Source organism: Natrix helvetica, assembly GCF_964273705.1.
Source record: "Natrix helvetica genome assembly, chromosome: 1".
NCBI lineage: Eukaryota > Metazoa > Chordata > Lepidosauria > Squamata > Natricidae > Natrix > Natrix helvetica.
In genome coordinates, this window is record NC_138548.1 from 178,326,040 (window position 1) to 178,344,016 (window position 17,977).

Here is a 17,977-nt window from a genome sequence, read left to right on the forward strand (position 1 = left end):
AGACTCCGAGAGTGAGGGTCCCTACGAGTCAGCTCCAGAGGAGATGGGCGACCCTGGACAGGGTTCGGACGCTGAGCAGGGATCTGAGAGTCTGGTCGGCCACCAGGAGGCGCCTGAGGCATGGAGCAGCGGTAAGAGCCAGAGGAGGGGGGCTCCCGATGCCATGCCTAGGAGCAGCGGGGAAGAGTCATGAGACAGTGAGTCAGAACTCAGCAGGGAGTTTCTGGACGCCCGTTACCACCGCGCCCATAGACGCAAGGAGCGTGGGCGTAATTATAGGCGGTAAAGAGCTCTCAGCTGCTGTTTGGGAGGCTCCCTTTCCAGGTTATAAAAGGGTTGACTGTGCATACGCCCTTTGCAGCAGTCAACAGAAGACTTATGCCAGAAGTTCTAGTCTGGAATTCTAGCAAGCTGGATAGCTGCATTTGTGTTCTGTTCTTGTGAGTTTTGTCTTGGTGGCTTGCTGCCACGGAACCTTCTGTTGGTTTGCGCAATAAACCTTGTTCCCTTGTACTGTTCCGGAGTGTGTGTTCTGTGTGGGCAACGGAGGAAAGGGGGTCAGAACATATACCTTTATTTATTTATCAGCACAAATACAACACAAGTATAAAAAGGCAACATTAAAAATAAAAATATGGTTTTCTGCCTGGATGGTCCTCTGTAATGAGCCGAAGGACAGAAAGAGGGAGTAGTGACCTTCCTCCCATATTTGGGCATACCAGGGGTTGTAACACAAATACATACCTATTTCCCTGGCCTAGTTGATAAGGAAGAGAGCCTGTGGCTTAGTGGCAATTACATTGGCCTAATATGCAATACAGCCCTGGTTCGATTCCCAGTAAAGGTATGGCTAGCTGATGAGAGCTAAATAGCTTGAAATAGATCTATACTAGTCTCCCTTTATTTATTTATCAGCACAAATACTACACACACACACACACACACACACACAAACACACACACACACACACACACACACACACACACACACACACACATATATATATATATATATATATATATATATATATATATATATATATATATATCAGACTAGTATAGATCTATTTCAAGCTATTTAGCTCTCATCAGCTAGCCATACCCTTACTGGGATTCGAACCTGGGCTGTATTACATATTAGGCAGATTTGTTAGCCACTAAACCACAGGCTCTCCTCCTTATCAGCTGAGCCAGGGAAATAGGTATGTATTTGTGTTACAACCCCTTGTATGCCCAAATATGGGAGGGAGCTCACTACTCCCCCTTTCTGTCCTTCGGCTCATTACAGAGGACCATCCAGGCAGAAAACCATATTTTTATTTTTAATGTTGCCTTTTTATATTTGTGTTGTATTTGTGCTGATAAATACCAGGGGTTGTAACACAAATACACACCTATTTCCCTGGCTCAGCTGATAAGGAGGAGAGTGTCACGATGTTAAAAAGTTTGCTAGGCCTGAACTGCCTAAACTGACACTCAAGAGTTAAACTAAGAAAGCTTTATTGCGCAGGTAATAAAACAAAAAAGGGTTCTTATCTGAAAGTGATTTATTGCGCACGCGTTATACATTCCAAATTCCTCTCTTCTTTGTTCGGCAGCCAACTTTGGCAAACGTAGCTTTCATTATCAAAATGTAACCAATTAGTTATTTTCTGTTTTCATTTACTTTTATTATTTTATTATTAAAGTTTGTTTATTAATTAGAATACTTTTAAAGACTTATTTTTTTCTCAATATCTCAAAAGATATGCGGAAGGGAATCAGCCACGGTCCATCGATCTCCAACAGGGTGTTTTTTTTTTCCCTGACAACTTGGTAGCAGAGTTTTGGCTTTTGATGATACAAGCTGAGATGACTACAATTTATGGCTGTATTTTCTCTTCGCGCTATCTTAAGATAACCGACTAAGCCTAATTAGCCATGTCGAAGAAGAGAAAGAAAAAGAAAGATGGGGCGAACACAGATGAATCAGCTTCCTCTGACAAAGAGGCTCCCTCGGACACAGAGAAGCAAGATCAAAACGTATTCCAGGAGCAACAAGGTGCCGAGCCAGAAATGGGGGAAGGAGTTACAGAAGGCAAGATCTACGGACTGAGGTCAGTAAATGTCCCTCATTATCAAGATACAATTAATGAACGGCAAAAGTCTAAACGGCAACTGCCGGCAGAGGAAAAATCCTCCCACGCAGAAAGCAAAGTTTATGAAATCTCCCCAGATGAGCAAGAAATGCAAAGCTATCTATATCAAATAGAACGTTTAGAAAGATATGCTAAGGAGGCGAGAGTGTGTTTTGAGGAGATAAGGCGAAGTAGAAGAAGCTCCCCCACTCCCAAAATGTCTGAGGACGCCATCTTGTCTTCTTCAAAACAACAGCCTAAGACACACCCCACAGAGTTCATTGGTCAATTAGAACAAAGAGACATGTACACGTCACCGAGGTCACATGGTCCCTTTGAGTCAATTGAACTTCAGGCCATGTATAGAGGGCTGCAGCCAAGAAGTGAAGCTGCACTGCCATCTGCTGGTGGAGAAAAATCATTACAGCAAAAGATGATGAGGTTTAAAGAATTAGCTATGAGTTTTACAGAAGCCCAAACTTTGCCATCAAAGGTTAAGTCTTCAACACCCCCTGGCGGTGCGGAATTCTCCCTAGATGGAAAAAGGCAAAGCCAAAGGCGAATTCGAGGAAGCCAATTTGATGTTGCCACGCAAAGGCCAATGATGCAACCCCAGCATCCCCTGGTTCAACAACCAGCTTTGCAACCTGCGCAACAAATTGTTCCGATGCACATTCCTCAGCAGGTATTCACAGTCACCCCCTTGACTGGTGAGTCCAAATTAAAGGAGTCAGGAGAGAATTATAAAGCCTGGGTCAGTGAAATTGCGCTCTTGCTTCGAAGAGAAGGCACATATTCCATGGTTTTTAATCCTCCTCCACCGTGGACGCCTGCAATAAGAAACCTCGAAAACAGAGCAATCACGACTTTACTCATGTCAATGGAAATTGAGATCCAAGGTATCTTTCCACCTGATGCAACTGCCCAAGAAATATGGGCTATTTTGGAAGATTGCTACAGGCCCGTTTCAATTGAATCTTCATGTTTGCTCATGTCTGAGTTCCATGGTTCGAAGTTGAAACCTGGTGAACGAATTGGTGGACATTTGACCAAACTGAAAAGAATGAGAAGTGAATTGAGACAAAATGGCCATGTAATCGATGATATCCAAATGATTAGCATCATCATTAACTCATTGAATTATGAATGGAAAGATGCTGTTGCAAAGATTAACTACGTGCCTATTGCTCAACGCACAGTTAACCACGTTTGCAGACTTTTAGTGGAAGACGAAGCTATCAGGTTAGCTACCCCACATCTGCAACGACCTCCAGCGCCAAAGGCTCCAGCCAGACGTCCCTTCCGAGGAAGAGGCTACGCTCCAAGGATGCCAAAATGCTACACCTGCAACCGTGTGGGACATGACACCCGGGATTGTCCCCAACGAGTTCCAGCTCCCGCCACGTACCAGCCCAGAGGAACAGATTCCAGAGGCAGAGGTAGAGGCGGAAGACAAGGTCGTCGTGGTCCAAGGCGTGATCCACAAGCTCCGCTTGCAACACTGGCCATAACCAACGTTCCACAACCTGATCCAAAGTTCGACAGACGTCTTTTGTGGACTTTAGATAGTGGAGCAGCTGTGCACGTTACCCACAGAAGGGAACTTTTCACAGAGATGGGCGAACCAGAGCCCGAGTATCGAGAACTGTATTCCTTCACCAACCACACTTGCAAGGTCATGGGAAAAGGAACTGTTTACATTGAAGAACTCGATACACACATCCCTGATGTTTATTACATACCTTCAGCAACCAGTAATTTGCTTAGTCAAAGTCACTTGTCTAGAGAGTTAAAGTTCCAGGTTCACCACCTCGAAAAAGCAAGTTACTTAGTTAAAGATGGTGATATTGTTGCTGAAACCATGCTGATTGGTGGTGTTTATTACTTAAAGCCAAAGCCTAAAGGGCAAGCACAGGCAAGTATGCAAACTCCAAAAAGGCACAACGCAGACCCAGAGAGAGTTGTCCCAGAGAGAGAAAGCGTTACTGTGCCAAAGGCTCCTAAAGCCAACAAACAGAGAAAACAAAAACAGATTGCTCAGAGCAAGCCTGAGGGTCCTCATGAAACTGTTAATGTTGAGAATTCACTAACTGGTAAACCTTTGCATTCCAGGTGTATTCACAAGTGGCACAGAAGATTGGGGCATGCCAGTTTTCGTGTTCTTAGAAAGATGCCGGAGTTCGCAAAAGGTTTGGATCTAAAGGGGTGTAAGGTGTTTTTGGATTGTGCGGTTTGCAAAAAGGCTAAATCCAAGGCGGCTGCAATTCCCAAACACGCTACACGCCGGTCAACACGCATTTTTGATTTGGTACACACTGACATAGTGGGTCCTTTCCCACCAACACTTGGTGGCAGAAAGTATTTTTTAACAATTGTAGATAATCATTCTAGATATGGATTTGTATATCCTATGAGAGAGAAATCTGAGACCTTTCAGATCTTTAAAGACTTTGCAGCATTTGTTTCTACACAATACCAAGTTCGCATCGCCAGAATCCAGAGTGACCGTGGTGCAGAATTCATGTCTCAGCGTTTCCAGGACTGGATGCGTAAGAATGGAATTCTTCATCAGACATCTGCTCCATATACACCCGCTCATAACGGAGTCGTAGAAAGAAGACAAGGGGTTCTACAAACCATGATGCGTTGTCTTCTAGAAGATGCCAATCTCAGTAACGCATACTGGGGTGAAGCAATCAAATATGCAAATTACATTGTCAACCGTACTTGGAGCAGTGTAATCAATCAAACTCCTTTCTACATGCTGTATGGCTACAAGCCTAATCTCAAGAACCTCCACATTTTTGGTTCATATGCTATGGTGAACACTCCTATAACTCAAGGACCAAAGAGACTAAGATTTATGGGTATTGATGATAATTCAAAATGGTACAAATTCATTGATACTAAACATGTGATTGTCATTTCACAATCTGCTAATTTTGAGGAAGATATTGACTGGTCCAGGATTCATTCCAATGATCCTGAAGTTTATTTTCCTAGAGATGGTGTTCCAGATGCCACGCAGCCTGATGACAATTCGCAGGCAGATATTCCTTCTACCAGTTCTTCACAACCTGATGTTCCGTCTTCTCAAGCCGCGGATGCTGATGCTAGCGACAAACGTGAGGACGAGGATGATGAAGAAGAAGAAGACTGGTCTGTTGTTCCTAGACGCTCCAAGAGGGCCACAAAAGGAATCCCTCCACAACGTTATTCATGGCAACTGACAAAATCACCATTACCTTTGATTTGCAACGTTACTCTTCCTCCAGAGACATTCACACAAATCAAACAGCTTCCTGATTCAGAACAAGACAAATGGTATGATGCAATGCAGGATGAAATGGACAGTTTGAAGAAACTTAATGTATTCACACCTGCAAAACCTCCAGCAAACAAGAAAGTCATTGGCACCCGATGGGTCTACAGAATCAAGAAGAAACCAAATGGTGAGTCTTTATACAAAGCCAGACTGGTAGCTCAGGGTTTCGCTCAACGTTATCCTGAGGACTACACAAACACTTACTCACCAACAGTCAGAACTGAAAGTGTAAAAATTGCTTTAACCACTGCAACTATTCTTGGTTTAGAAGTTTTCCAATTTGATGTGGACACAGCTTATCTACATGCAGACCTAGATGAAGAGATCTACGTGAGAAGCCCTCCAGGATTCCGAAAGCAAGAAGGGGATGCCTGGTTCCTGAACAAAAGTCTTTATGGTCTGAAACAGTCAGGTTTAATGTGGTATTTATGTCTTACTGACAAACTAAATTCAATGGGCTTTATTAAGTCCGAAACTGATGAATGCGTGTTCACAAAAAGATCTAACAATGCATATGAGATAATTCTTGTTTATGTTGATGATATTGTTTATATTGGTCCAAATAAGAAAATGAGTGAGATTTTTGCTAAAAGTTTGCAGAGATACTTCACACTAAAATCTTTAGGACACATTAGCACTTATTTAGGTGTTCAAATTGAAAAGACACAGAAGGGGTTTAGTCTTTCACAAGAAGAGAAAATTGACCACATTCTACATCATTGCAACATGAAAGATGCTAGCACAACAAAGACACCCATGCAAACAGATTTTCACAACTTAACACATGAACCAAGTCCTGAGTTCGAGGATCAAACACTTTATCGTTCAGTCATTGGTTCACTATTATACATTAGTAGTTGGACCAGACCTGACATCGCACTTAGTGTTAATCTTTTATCACGACACGTAGGTAAGGCAACACAATTTCATTGGTCATGCATTAAGAAGTTGTTGAAATACCTAAAACACACTAAGCACATGAAGTTATTGCTGGAACCAACACACACTGATCTACCAAAGCTGATTTGTTTTGTTGATTCCGACTGGGCGAGCGACAAGAAGTCACGCAAAAGCACTTCTGGTTACATGATGTTCCTAAATGGTTGTCCTGTTTACTGGCAAGTGAAAAAAACAGAGTTTTGTTTCATGTTCATCTACTGAAGCTGAATATGCTTGTGTTTCAGATGCTTGTAATTCTCTAACGTGGTTTGATGCTTTGATCACAGATATCTGGACACGTCCGATTCGACCAATCACCGTGATGGAAGATAATGTATCTGTTGTTTATATTTCTGAGTCACATTTCACAGGTTCTAGGTCCAGACACATTGACATTCGTTATCAAAACACAAAGCAATTAGTTAAGCAAGGTTTTGTTAAATTGCAATATGTTTCTACACATGATCAGATTGCAGACATGCTTAACAAACCACTTGCCGCAAATCAACATGAGTATCTGCGAAAGAAGATGTGCCTTAATTGATGATTTGATGACGTCAGCCCAGACTAGCAAAAGAAAGGGTGTCACGATGTTAAAAAGTTTGCTAGGCCTGAACTGCCTAAACTGACACTCAAGAGTTAAACTAAGAAAGCTTTATTGCGCAGGTAATAAAACAAAAAAGGGTTCTTATCTGAAAGTGATTTATTGCGCACGCGTTATACATTCCAAATTCCTCTCTTCTTTGTTCGGCAGCCAACTTTGGCAAACGTAGCTTTCATTATCAAAATGTAACCAATTAGTTATTTTCTGTTTTCATTTACTTTTATTATTTTATTATTAAAGTTTGTTTATTAATTAGAATACTTTTAAAGACTTATTTTTTTCTCAATATCTCAAAAGATATGCGGAAGGGAATCAGCCACGGTCCATCGATCTCCAACAGGGTGTTTTTTTTTTCCCTGACAGAGAGCCTGTGGCTTAGTGGCTAAAAAATCTGCCTAATATGTAATATGTTATATATTTGGTTTAAAAATATGTGATTTGATATGAATTGTAAGTGATGACTATGGAAGGGATGCACAGAAATTTTGTAACCAACTGGCACACTTTCTATAATTTGTAATGGAAGATGGTTTTATGTTTTTTGTTTTTTTGTTCTGTCCGTTTATGTTTGTTTAAAAATTAAAAGCAAACTTATAATAAAAAAAACATGTTGGATAAGGGACAAGCTCAATTTTACAAGAGAAACATCCAATGTCTAGATAGTTATGCAAAAGAGTATTTTAAGGAAACTTGAATATTCAAGTTTCCTTAAAATACTCTTTTTTTACCACCTCCCGCCAAGGTTTGAGCTTTATCATCTGTGGAGTTAATTCATGGGAGAGTAGGCCAAGTATATTGCACTCTTAAGCCATATGAGAAGTTCAATGTGCTTCTCAAAGCATATGTTGGCAATACAGCCTATAATTGTCATTGAATAGCCTCTTCTACCACTTCTTTTTGTTACTTCAAAGATGATGGAAGAAGTTGTCTAGCCTCCATTATATAATTATTGGACTCCAAATTCTATTATCGGTAATAATATGCCCCCGGGCCTTTCCCCATCCATAGCTGTAGCTCTAATTGAGTTTAGTGAAGAAGTGAATTATGGAGTTGTCAGGAAGAAAGCTGACATCCCAATTTTTCAGATTCTCAAACAACCAGCCATGCAATCAACTCTGTAGCTGGCACAACATATAAGGGGATCTTGCTATGTGTCAGATTCATTGATTCAACTTCTATGCTTGTCTAAAATATATCATTCTCTCTCATCTATATTCAACTATATGTTATGTACTGCAGAGACTGAACAAAAGCACCATTCCTGCTTTTTTTTTCCTGCTGAACCAGCATGATCCTTCAAAGCCAGATCTATCCTCTGCATCACATTGGTTTCCACTAGAGTTGAGATATAACCAATAAACTATAAATGGTAGGGAGGGGGGTGATAAATAGCTAGAGATTATTTTTTAGAGGAAAATCATGAAAGAATCCAACTGCAGTGGGACATAATATATTGCAACAAATTAAAATTTGGTCCAATATGATTTCAAACTACAAAAGCTATGGTTAATCAATTAAAAGCATCCTCATAACAGTTGGGAACATGTTCAGACTTAAAACATTATATGAATGTGGGGAATCTGAACCTCCCAGTGCTAAACTAAACTAATTTTCTCAGTATTCTTCACCATTAGTTCTTTCTTTATATCACTGTTAAAAACCTGCCCCGTTTGAATTTGACAATTTCTTTATACATTCATATTTATTGAGGATTTTACATAAAGCATCTCAAAGCTTCATCCTGCCCAACATCCTACTCTCCCAAAAAATAAAACCGATGCTTTTTGGAAGATTATCAAGTAACATGGAGACCTTTGGTATATCTCCACCTTGTAAAGATATGGTTTCTCTGTGAAGGTTTCACAGTAAATTTTATGAATGAAGCCGAACATGTGTGTCCCAGGATACTGTTGTAGGATCCAATCTGGGTCAGTCACCAAGACCAGAGATTTGTCTTCAGAGCTTTTGGACTCATGCTGGAACCCAGTAAATATTACCCTTAAACATATCTAATTCATATGAAAGAAGGTCATTGTCATCACCACAGTCATGCTAATCCAAGATGAATGACTGTTATCAGTAAACACAAGGAGTTACAAATACTTGTTCAGCACATTTGCACGCAACCTATTAAAATCAAAGGCAATTAGAAATTGTAATTCAACATTATAACCAAAATGACTTTACATCACTCTGAGATCCAAACACATAAGCGACTCATTTATTAAATCAGCATTTTGAAGTTTGCTCAAGAGACAGTGAAAACTTACCAAGGCTAGTGTAATGTGCCTCCAGTGACACACCAAATCTAAAACAAAACTGTGGTTATAATCTGTCCAGTAATCCTGTATTTCTTCCAAGTGAGGAGGATCTGACACTCTCAGTTCTAATACAATCACACTAGTTCTTAGAAAATCAAATGAAGGTTTAATGAAGTCGAGATTTCAGATACTGCCTTTCTTGTTTTAGCATGCTTGGTGTCAGGTGTCAGGCTTGCCTCCTTCTATATCCAAGAAAGAAAACCCTCAACTCCATGTTAATAGAGATAAAGTACTTTTACTAGATATGAAGTGAAAACAGCAAAAGGGAAGCAAGATCTGAGCCAGAAAGGCAAGAACATATACATATCAAACGTTTACCCAGCACCCTCCCCCCAATTCCCCAACCCAGTGTCCAATCTGCAACTCCCTAAAGTGTCATGTGGGGTGCATCTTCAAACAGCCTCATCAGGTTGGTATGCAAAATGGTTGGCCTTGACCAAGTCCAAACATCAGCCACCAGCATGGGCATAAGATAGTCAGAACAAGACTCCTCCAGTACAATATAATTCCTTTCCCCAATACCGTGCCCCCCCCCCATTCCTATGGCAGCCGATAGTAAGCAAGCACAGCAGAGCAGCCGTAAGCAAGTAAGCAAAACAGAGGCTGACATCAGGATTCCGAGTAACACCCCTAACGAAAGAAGACCCTGAGGCGTGAGTTTCATCAAAGTTCCATTTTATTAGAGATGTTATATTGGCACATCTGGGAAAACCCAAATTGGAAAGCTTCTAGGTTTTCTCCACCCAAAAGAAAGTTCAAGCCTCTTCCCAGCTCCCACATGTCTATGATCCAATCAAGCACCATCCAAAACTGGAGATGCCTCCCAGTCATCTCATCACATCTGCAGGGTAAAATGTCCTTGACTCTTCGAGAAAAATATATTATTTGGACTGTATATATCACTAACACTCTATATAATCCCCCCTCCCATTTTCCCACAGTAGAAAATGTGGCAGGCCTGAAGGCCCAAATGTAAAAGATGACTTCCAGATCTGGCACTTGGTTTTATGCAGTATGTTGCTATTCTCACTGAAAGTATAGTCATGCATGAAGGTTAGAAAGCTGCCCTAAGGGTTTTTTTTTTTACAACTATCAACACAGCAGTTTTTTCAGTAACAGTATCAGTTGAAACCAGCAATTCCGTAGCACTTTAAAAAAAAAAAAACTTTGACTATTTCTACATTATTGTCTTCAACCAAATGAAGGAAGTAGACATACAGTACTAAATCAGACCAAAGAGGACCTGCTGAGATTCACAACAAGTTCATTAACATATGATGCAACAGTGTCCTTGAGGGGACAAACTGGAAAATACAAAGAGTAATCAGACCTACTATTCTTGCCAACTTTGTTTTGTTGACTTGAGTACTTACCCTTGCAGAGAAGCATGTTCTGGAAAGAAGAAGAAAGTGTTCTGTCCTTGAAGTATCACAGAGTCATCAAACAGCTCAGGATAAATATTAGAAATGGCACTCACAGGAGAATTATTAGGCAGCCACAGGCCTAGGTGATCAAGGTCCAGAGAATAAAGCAACAAAATATTGTCAGGTTTCGACAAAGCTCAGATTTTCACATAACCATACGTGAAACCATAGCAAAATGCTGAAAATACAAGGATTATGGGCTTGTTCTTATATCCTGCTAAACACAGCACAAAGATGTTTGCTGTTTTAAAGGGCAGAACCCCTTGGTGTCATCTTCATCTGATTCCTAACCTATGGCAGAGAAAGTTAAGATTTTTGTTATACTGTTCCAGTGTTAGCATTTTTCCCCATCCCTTGTCACATGCCTGGCTAAACAGATGATCTCTGATACCCCATTGGCAATATAGGCAACAATGCACAAGGGCTAGAATTCGCCAGCTCAGAGCAGAGGTTTGAGAATATTGCAGGTATCTTCCCTCTTCTCTTGGTGGCTGAGCATGGTCTTCTATGGCCACTTTGCGTAAAGGAGGAAGTGAACAGCTGGCTTCCACAGAGCCTTTTGTGATGTGATGCTTGACTGGCACTTTCTGAAACATATGTCAGAACTTACTCAGTTGTTTACATGAACTTAGTGCTGTTTTGAAAGCATACTAGACCTGTGTTTTTCAATGAATTTAGCAACCTTTTGAAGTTGTTTTAATCTAAAGAAAAGAAAAAGACTTTCCTTCTTAGCCTGCTGAGATTCACAAAGAGTTATGAAGTCCTGCACTGCATAAAGTTCCATTTATATCATAAAAGAGAGTTGGCTTCAGCCATTCTTTTCCTGCTGGTTCTGTTCCAGATGAGTATGTTACAGTTTTTCTGCTTCATCTGCTGACAAGAGCTTTTGTATTGCTACACTTTCTCTTTTTTTTCCTCACTCCTTTGAAGAGATACCAAAGTGCCTACTCCAATGACATCTTGCATTGCTTCAAGTGCTGCTGGCCACAGCAATTCGCCGCCATTTCTTTACAAAGACTTGGCATTTGCTGGAGCTGTTCTGCCTGATTTCTCTTTATGTTTAAGTAACAGATAGGTGGAGCTGAGGCAGAATGCCAGAGTCCATCTTGCTTCAATTTGCACCTTTCCTCTGCTCCACCAAGCTGTCATCTGGGTAATTTTTAAATCTGGGTGTTTACCACCCTCCATAACAGTGGTAAACACTTGCTCAGAAATAGGCTGACAAGTCACCATTGTAAAGAACTTGAAATAGCAGATAATCTAATTTTAGAATGGAAAGTTATAGCTTCTTGAACAATGCTTGGGAGGGGGGGAGTGTTGGACCATGGTCTTATTTGGCTACAAGCAAAATGACAGGAAACTACCCCTAACAACTTTTGTAAAGATTCTTTGCCAAACAAACACCATGAATGACAGCTTTTTTAAAAACAGCAGGTTTCACCCAAGGCTAAAAATGCAGCCTAAGTGGAATAAAATTGAACTAATCTTCCTGGTCATTAATGTTCTAATTATGCATCTCATTATGTAAAGTTTTATTGCAGAGGAATTCATTAATAACAATTAGTCTGCCACCCAATTCTAATTTGCACACACCTGATCTCAATTACAATGCTTCTAATATCAATATTTGAAAAAAAAACTTAACCCTTTTGTGCCACATAGTTACAAGGATGATCGATCCTGAGAATATTAGACATCCACAGGAATCATTGGAATCAAAATTCTTAAGCTGGACTAGAGTCTAGCAATACCAATAGCACTTTGCTTCACAGCATGCAAACCTACAAGATTCCGCAAAAGCCATATTTGTATAAACAGGATGCCACCTAAAATTCTAGGAACAGAATAAACAGTTCATTTTGCTGTGATGTAGGATCTTATATTTGCAAAGTTCTGTTTCAAAGCTAAGGTGAGTAAGCTAATAAGGAATATGTGTGGTGGGCTCCCATGACCTTTTTTAAACCAAGTTTCCCACAAAAAAAAAGTAGTGGAATTGGGATCACAGAGTTGGAACCATATTTCTCATCTTCCCAATCTTCCCAACTTTGAGAAAGATGGTATACAGTATTGAATTTTTGTCCTATTCACAGCAAACAGTGAGTCCCTTTGATTACCTCTAACCTCAAACTTACTTTTCATTATTTAGCAGACAAAAGAAGAGAATGATGATGGGTGTGGTGAGAAACCAAACCCAATATCCCCAAAACCAAGCTTGGTGAGACAGTGGGTGGTGGCAAAGAGGATTTGACCCTAGAAATATTTTAGAAATAAATCAGTAAAGAATTAATAACATTGGGTAAATGCAGAGTAACATATAAATTTGGTGCATTGGGTACTTTTATCTCATGCTTGAAACAAAACAACTTTCCCATATTGTAGAAATAACTAGAAAAGACCAGCTCTTCTAGTTTGTCTACAAAACAAACTAGCACCTTATGTGTAAGCTTTCTTAGAAACTCACCCTTTTTGATATGGTGAATTTTCAGAGTCTCATTTAGAGTTGCATAAGTCAATTAACAAGTCACACTTATTGGTATAAATGAGACAAACAGGTGTTCTTATGCAGTCAGATGAAGAATTGTGCCTCTTTACTTAATGCAGTACATTATTAAATTAATCTACTCTGCTTTTTTATCTCCATTAATTCCTATGTGTCATATTTTTCTATTAAATTCCAGTAATTGTAGCAATAAAAGTTGACATGCTGAATATTTTATGATGGGTGATTTTACATTGCTTTGACTGCCTTTTTATAAATATAATTATTAATGCCTTCATAAGTTTGATTCATTTAACTAATAGTTATTTTTAAAAACAGCAAACCTTGCTCATTGATTCTTACCTATAATCTGGGCTGCTTTCTTAAACTAATAATTGGGTATGCTGTCACATCAACAGTTTGACATCTATGGGGAAAAAGAAAATGATGTCTTCTTTAATTGTTTAGAAATGTCACTTGATGAATAATCTCGTATATAAACAGACTTCAATTTAGCATTCCAATAATAAAAATGTAGAAGTATTTGATGGAGTCCTTTCCTATAATGAAGATCAAAATTGCATAAAGACTTAATAACATTATTTAAATATAAAACAACACATACATGTAGAAAGCGGGTGGTGGGAATGTCCCCAATTATTATTTCTGTAGTCTTCAAAGCCCTCTGTGAAATCTAGCCACTATGATACACAAAATGCATCAAACTATATAAAGCACCCCTAAAGTAGGCTCAATCAATACATTTTTTTAAAGAAAAATATCTACAGTATCTCTGTGCTTTATTTTTTTATTTGAACTGGAAAGACCCATCTTCTGTAATTAGAGGAAGCCGCCATAGTCAGACCTTTGGTCTATCTAGCTCAATATTTTTGCATTACAGGGAGAGAAGCTGTGACCCACTAAATGTGGTTTGACTGAACTCCACCATCCATGGATCACCATCCATAGTCATGTTGATGAGATCTGATGAGATCTGATGGCCACCTCATCTGGAGAGCCTCAGCTTCCCCCACCTGAATTTATAAAAGCCTTCCCAAAGCCTGTCCAAAGAGACAAGGTGGCTCAGTGGCTAAGACACTGAGCTTGTCGATCAGAAAGGTCGGCAGTTCGGTGGTTTGAATCCCTAGTGCGGCGTAACAGAGTCAGCTCCTGTTACTTGTCCCAGCTTCTGTCAACCTCGCAGTTCAAAAGTATGTAAAAATGCAAGTAGAAAAATAGGAACCATCTTTGGTGGGATTTAGTCATGCCAGCCACATGACCATGGAGACATCTTCAGACAGCGCTGGCTCTTTGGCTTTGAAACGAAGATGAGCACCTCCCCCTAGAGTCAGGAACGACTAGCACATATGTGTGAGGGGAACCTTTACCTTTACGTTTGTCCACATCAAATACCATTACAGGTGTGAGCATGTGCACCTTCCATAAAGTTTTAAATTGGAATTTGAAATCTACCCTTCTGCAAGGGATCCAGATATAAAAGCTTTCTCTAAACCTGTGCACACCAAAAAACATGATATGTGTGATCGTGTATGTCCTCCATGAAGTCACTCAGATGGAAGATTTATCTATGCTGATTGACAGCAGTTCTTGCCCTCTTCTCACCCGATCTCTTGTTGGGGAATCAATATTGCCAAACAAATTGAATCAAAATAGTTTTTCAAAAAATGACAGTAGACCAGCTCAATTCTTTTCCCTGCTGTTTTGTGTCAATTACCTTGGTCATGTGGAATTCTACTCAATTCTCAGTTCTCAAATTCTCTGTATTCTGGGAAGCTTCTGCATGTCTAGAGTGCATTGGTCAACAAACTATGGGATTGTGTAACTCCAATATCTTCTTCCATATCATTGTGATAATTTGTACAGATTGCCTAACAGGGCTATTATATTTTACATATTACAATATAAAATTAGCAACCTTTTATTATTCCCCCCCCCCCAAAAATAAAATATTTCTAACTTTTCATTTATTACTTTAATTCATTCTTGATCTCAGTGACAAGATAATATTCTCAAACTGTTAGGGTTTTATTTACAATACTTATTTTTAGTTTACCAAATCTACTTGGGCATTCTAAATCACAGAATATGAACTTAATAATTAAATAATTATAGAAAGCAAAAAGCAACAGAGCATACCTATTGAAAGCTGATCTTTTCTTGGTTACTTCAAAAAGCCTTCATAAGCTTTGTCTGGGTGGTGAATCAAGAGAAATGTTCATTCTTGTTTCCTCCCCAACTGAGATAAGGGAATCAATTTTGCTCCATTAAAGATAAAACTATTGGTGCAGAAGATTAATCGAGATCTCTAGCTGCTTTATAGCCATGAGACTTGATGATCAATCCAGACAAAGGTCTTGCACTGTGACACTACCCTACGATATTGATATGCTGTAGAGGCTTGAGTGCAAATGAGTAATACTTTACACAACAGATCTGTGTGACAAGCAGATAATTCAGCAGGAGCCCTCAGCTGGAGCTCTTTGGGTAATTATAGGTTAATAGCAGTGTGTCAATGCTCAAGAAAATGGTAGGTAGCAAAAGCTCTTCTGACAATGCAATCAGGGTATCCAAAGGTCACATGGTGTGCTGCATGGAACTTACTGCTGGACATCGCTTCCCCTGATCTAGTGTCCTCCTGATATATTGAGGCTACAATTCCCCAAATGGTTGTGAATTTTAGGTATTGTAGCCTCAACCAATTTTGAGGGCAACTGACTAGGGAATGCTGAGTAAGTATATCTAAAATCAAAATCAAAATAAAACTGCAGCAAGATTATTGTACACACAAAGATAGAATAATGGAGTGCCCACAGTAGAAGATTAGATTGTAATATTTGACAGATCTGGCAAAAACAGCAAAGCGGATCACATTGATCAGAAAAACACAATAAGATATATGTATAGATCTAGATCTAGAGATAGATCTAGAGATAGATCTAGAGATAGAGATAGATCTAGAGATATAGATATAGATATAGATATAGACATAGACATAGACATAGACATAGACATAGACATAGACATTGACATAGATATAGATATAGATCACAGGTGGATTCCTACTGGTTTGGACCGGTTCGGCCGAGTAGGTAGTAACTCGGCTGGCCATACCCCCAAACTGGTTCTATTGACAGTGCCATAGGTGACGCCATCTTGTTTCTTGCTTCTGCACATGTGCAGAAGCAATTTTTCAGTACTGTGCATGTGAGTGTAGTGCACATCAAGTGGGAGGGTGCCTGAAGCACGTCCCTGAGTGAACCGGCAGTAATAGAAGCCAGAACCCACCCCTAATATAGATATAGATAGTATATCACAGAATGCAAATATTTAAGTATTTGTTGCCCACAGTTTAGACATTAATGGCTGTGTGTTGCTTTATTTTGAAGGGACAGCACATTTACACTGTTATACAAGCTGTATGCTAACTACTTTACATTGCAGCCAAGGGTCATTTTTTCAGTGTTGTCATGTGAAAAGATATACTTAAACATTTACAAAATGTGAGGGGGGTGTACTCACTTCTGTGATATACTAAAAAGACTGGAAGCCTTAAACCGACTTTTTGTTGAAAGAAGAAAAGACTGAATTGGTCATTTATTGATTTAGGGATTGAAAAGGGTTAAAGAGGAAGGAGAAAATTTATGGTAGCCATCCTCAGTTCTGGAAGATCAGTTGGTATGTTGAAGCCAATTATTGTCCCTCAACAATCTACCTCACAGGTGTAGAAAGTTAACACCCACCCACCCTCCTAGAATAATGAAATATTTTGAGAAATATTTTTTACAAAGGCAGGATAAAATATTTCCCCTAAAAGAGAAATAAAAATCTTGCGGGAGACAGAAACTCAGAACATCAGCTCCCTCTCCCCCCCCCCCAACAGCTATTTTGTGCCCATTAAGAAACATTGGGCCAGCCTATCTACAAAACAAAAGACCTTCACCTCCAGGGTGGTGGAATTAAGACATGATCCTTCAGGATATAATAGGATTAACCCACTACCATCTAGCAGCAGATCTTGCCACATTATGCAATCTCCAAAGGACATTGCGTCATCCTCCAAACTTGAACCAAACTTAGCCCAGACAACCTACAGAGCCAGCTATGACCCCTACAACAGCCAATAGAATACATGTTCTTGCATAGGAACAGGAAATTCAAGTGCAAACCCCCAGAGAAGGTACAAAATCCACCCACTCTCAACTCCAAACATATGCTCCTGTTCATCAATAAATGGACCCTCTTTCCAATCAGCCTCTAGCCTCCATTTTGTCTCCAGTACCTTTCTTCCATCTCGGAACTGAACCAGGTGGATTTTTTCTTCCAACACAGGATAATTATAGTGAGAAACAATGGACAAAGGAGAGCTATATTTGCTTCTTGGATACTTGGAGGTAGTCAGGTATTAATCTAACCTACAAATAAATAGTGTACACAATTAAATCTGCAAAACAAATTCCCTGGCAGGAAATGAGTTAAGCTCCTAAACTTAACTTAGGAGTTAAGCTCCTAAACTTAACTTAGGAGTTAAGCTCCTAAACTTAACTAAAGAGAAAGAATAATCAGGTGCAAAATAGTGCAGCTGAAGAGAGAAGAATTCAAACTTCTTCTCCTACATCCGTCACCTACCACACTCTTCCAATGGGAAATTGGTCATAAGAGGGGGGAAAAGAGGTTGAATGAATGATTCACGTAGATACATTGTAAATTTGGCTGGTTGGAATGTAAGATGTAAGATCTCAATATAGAT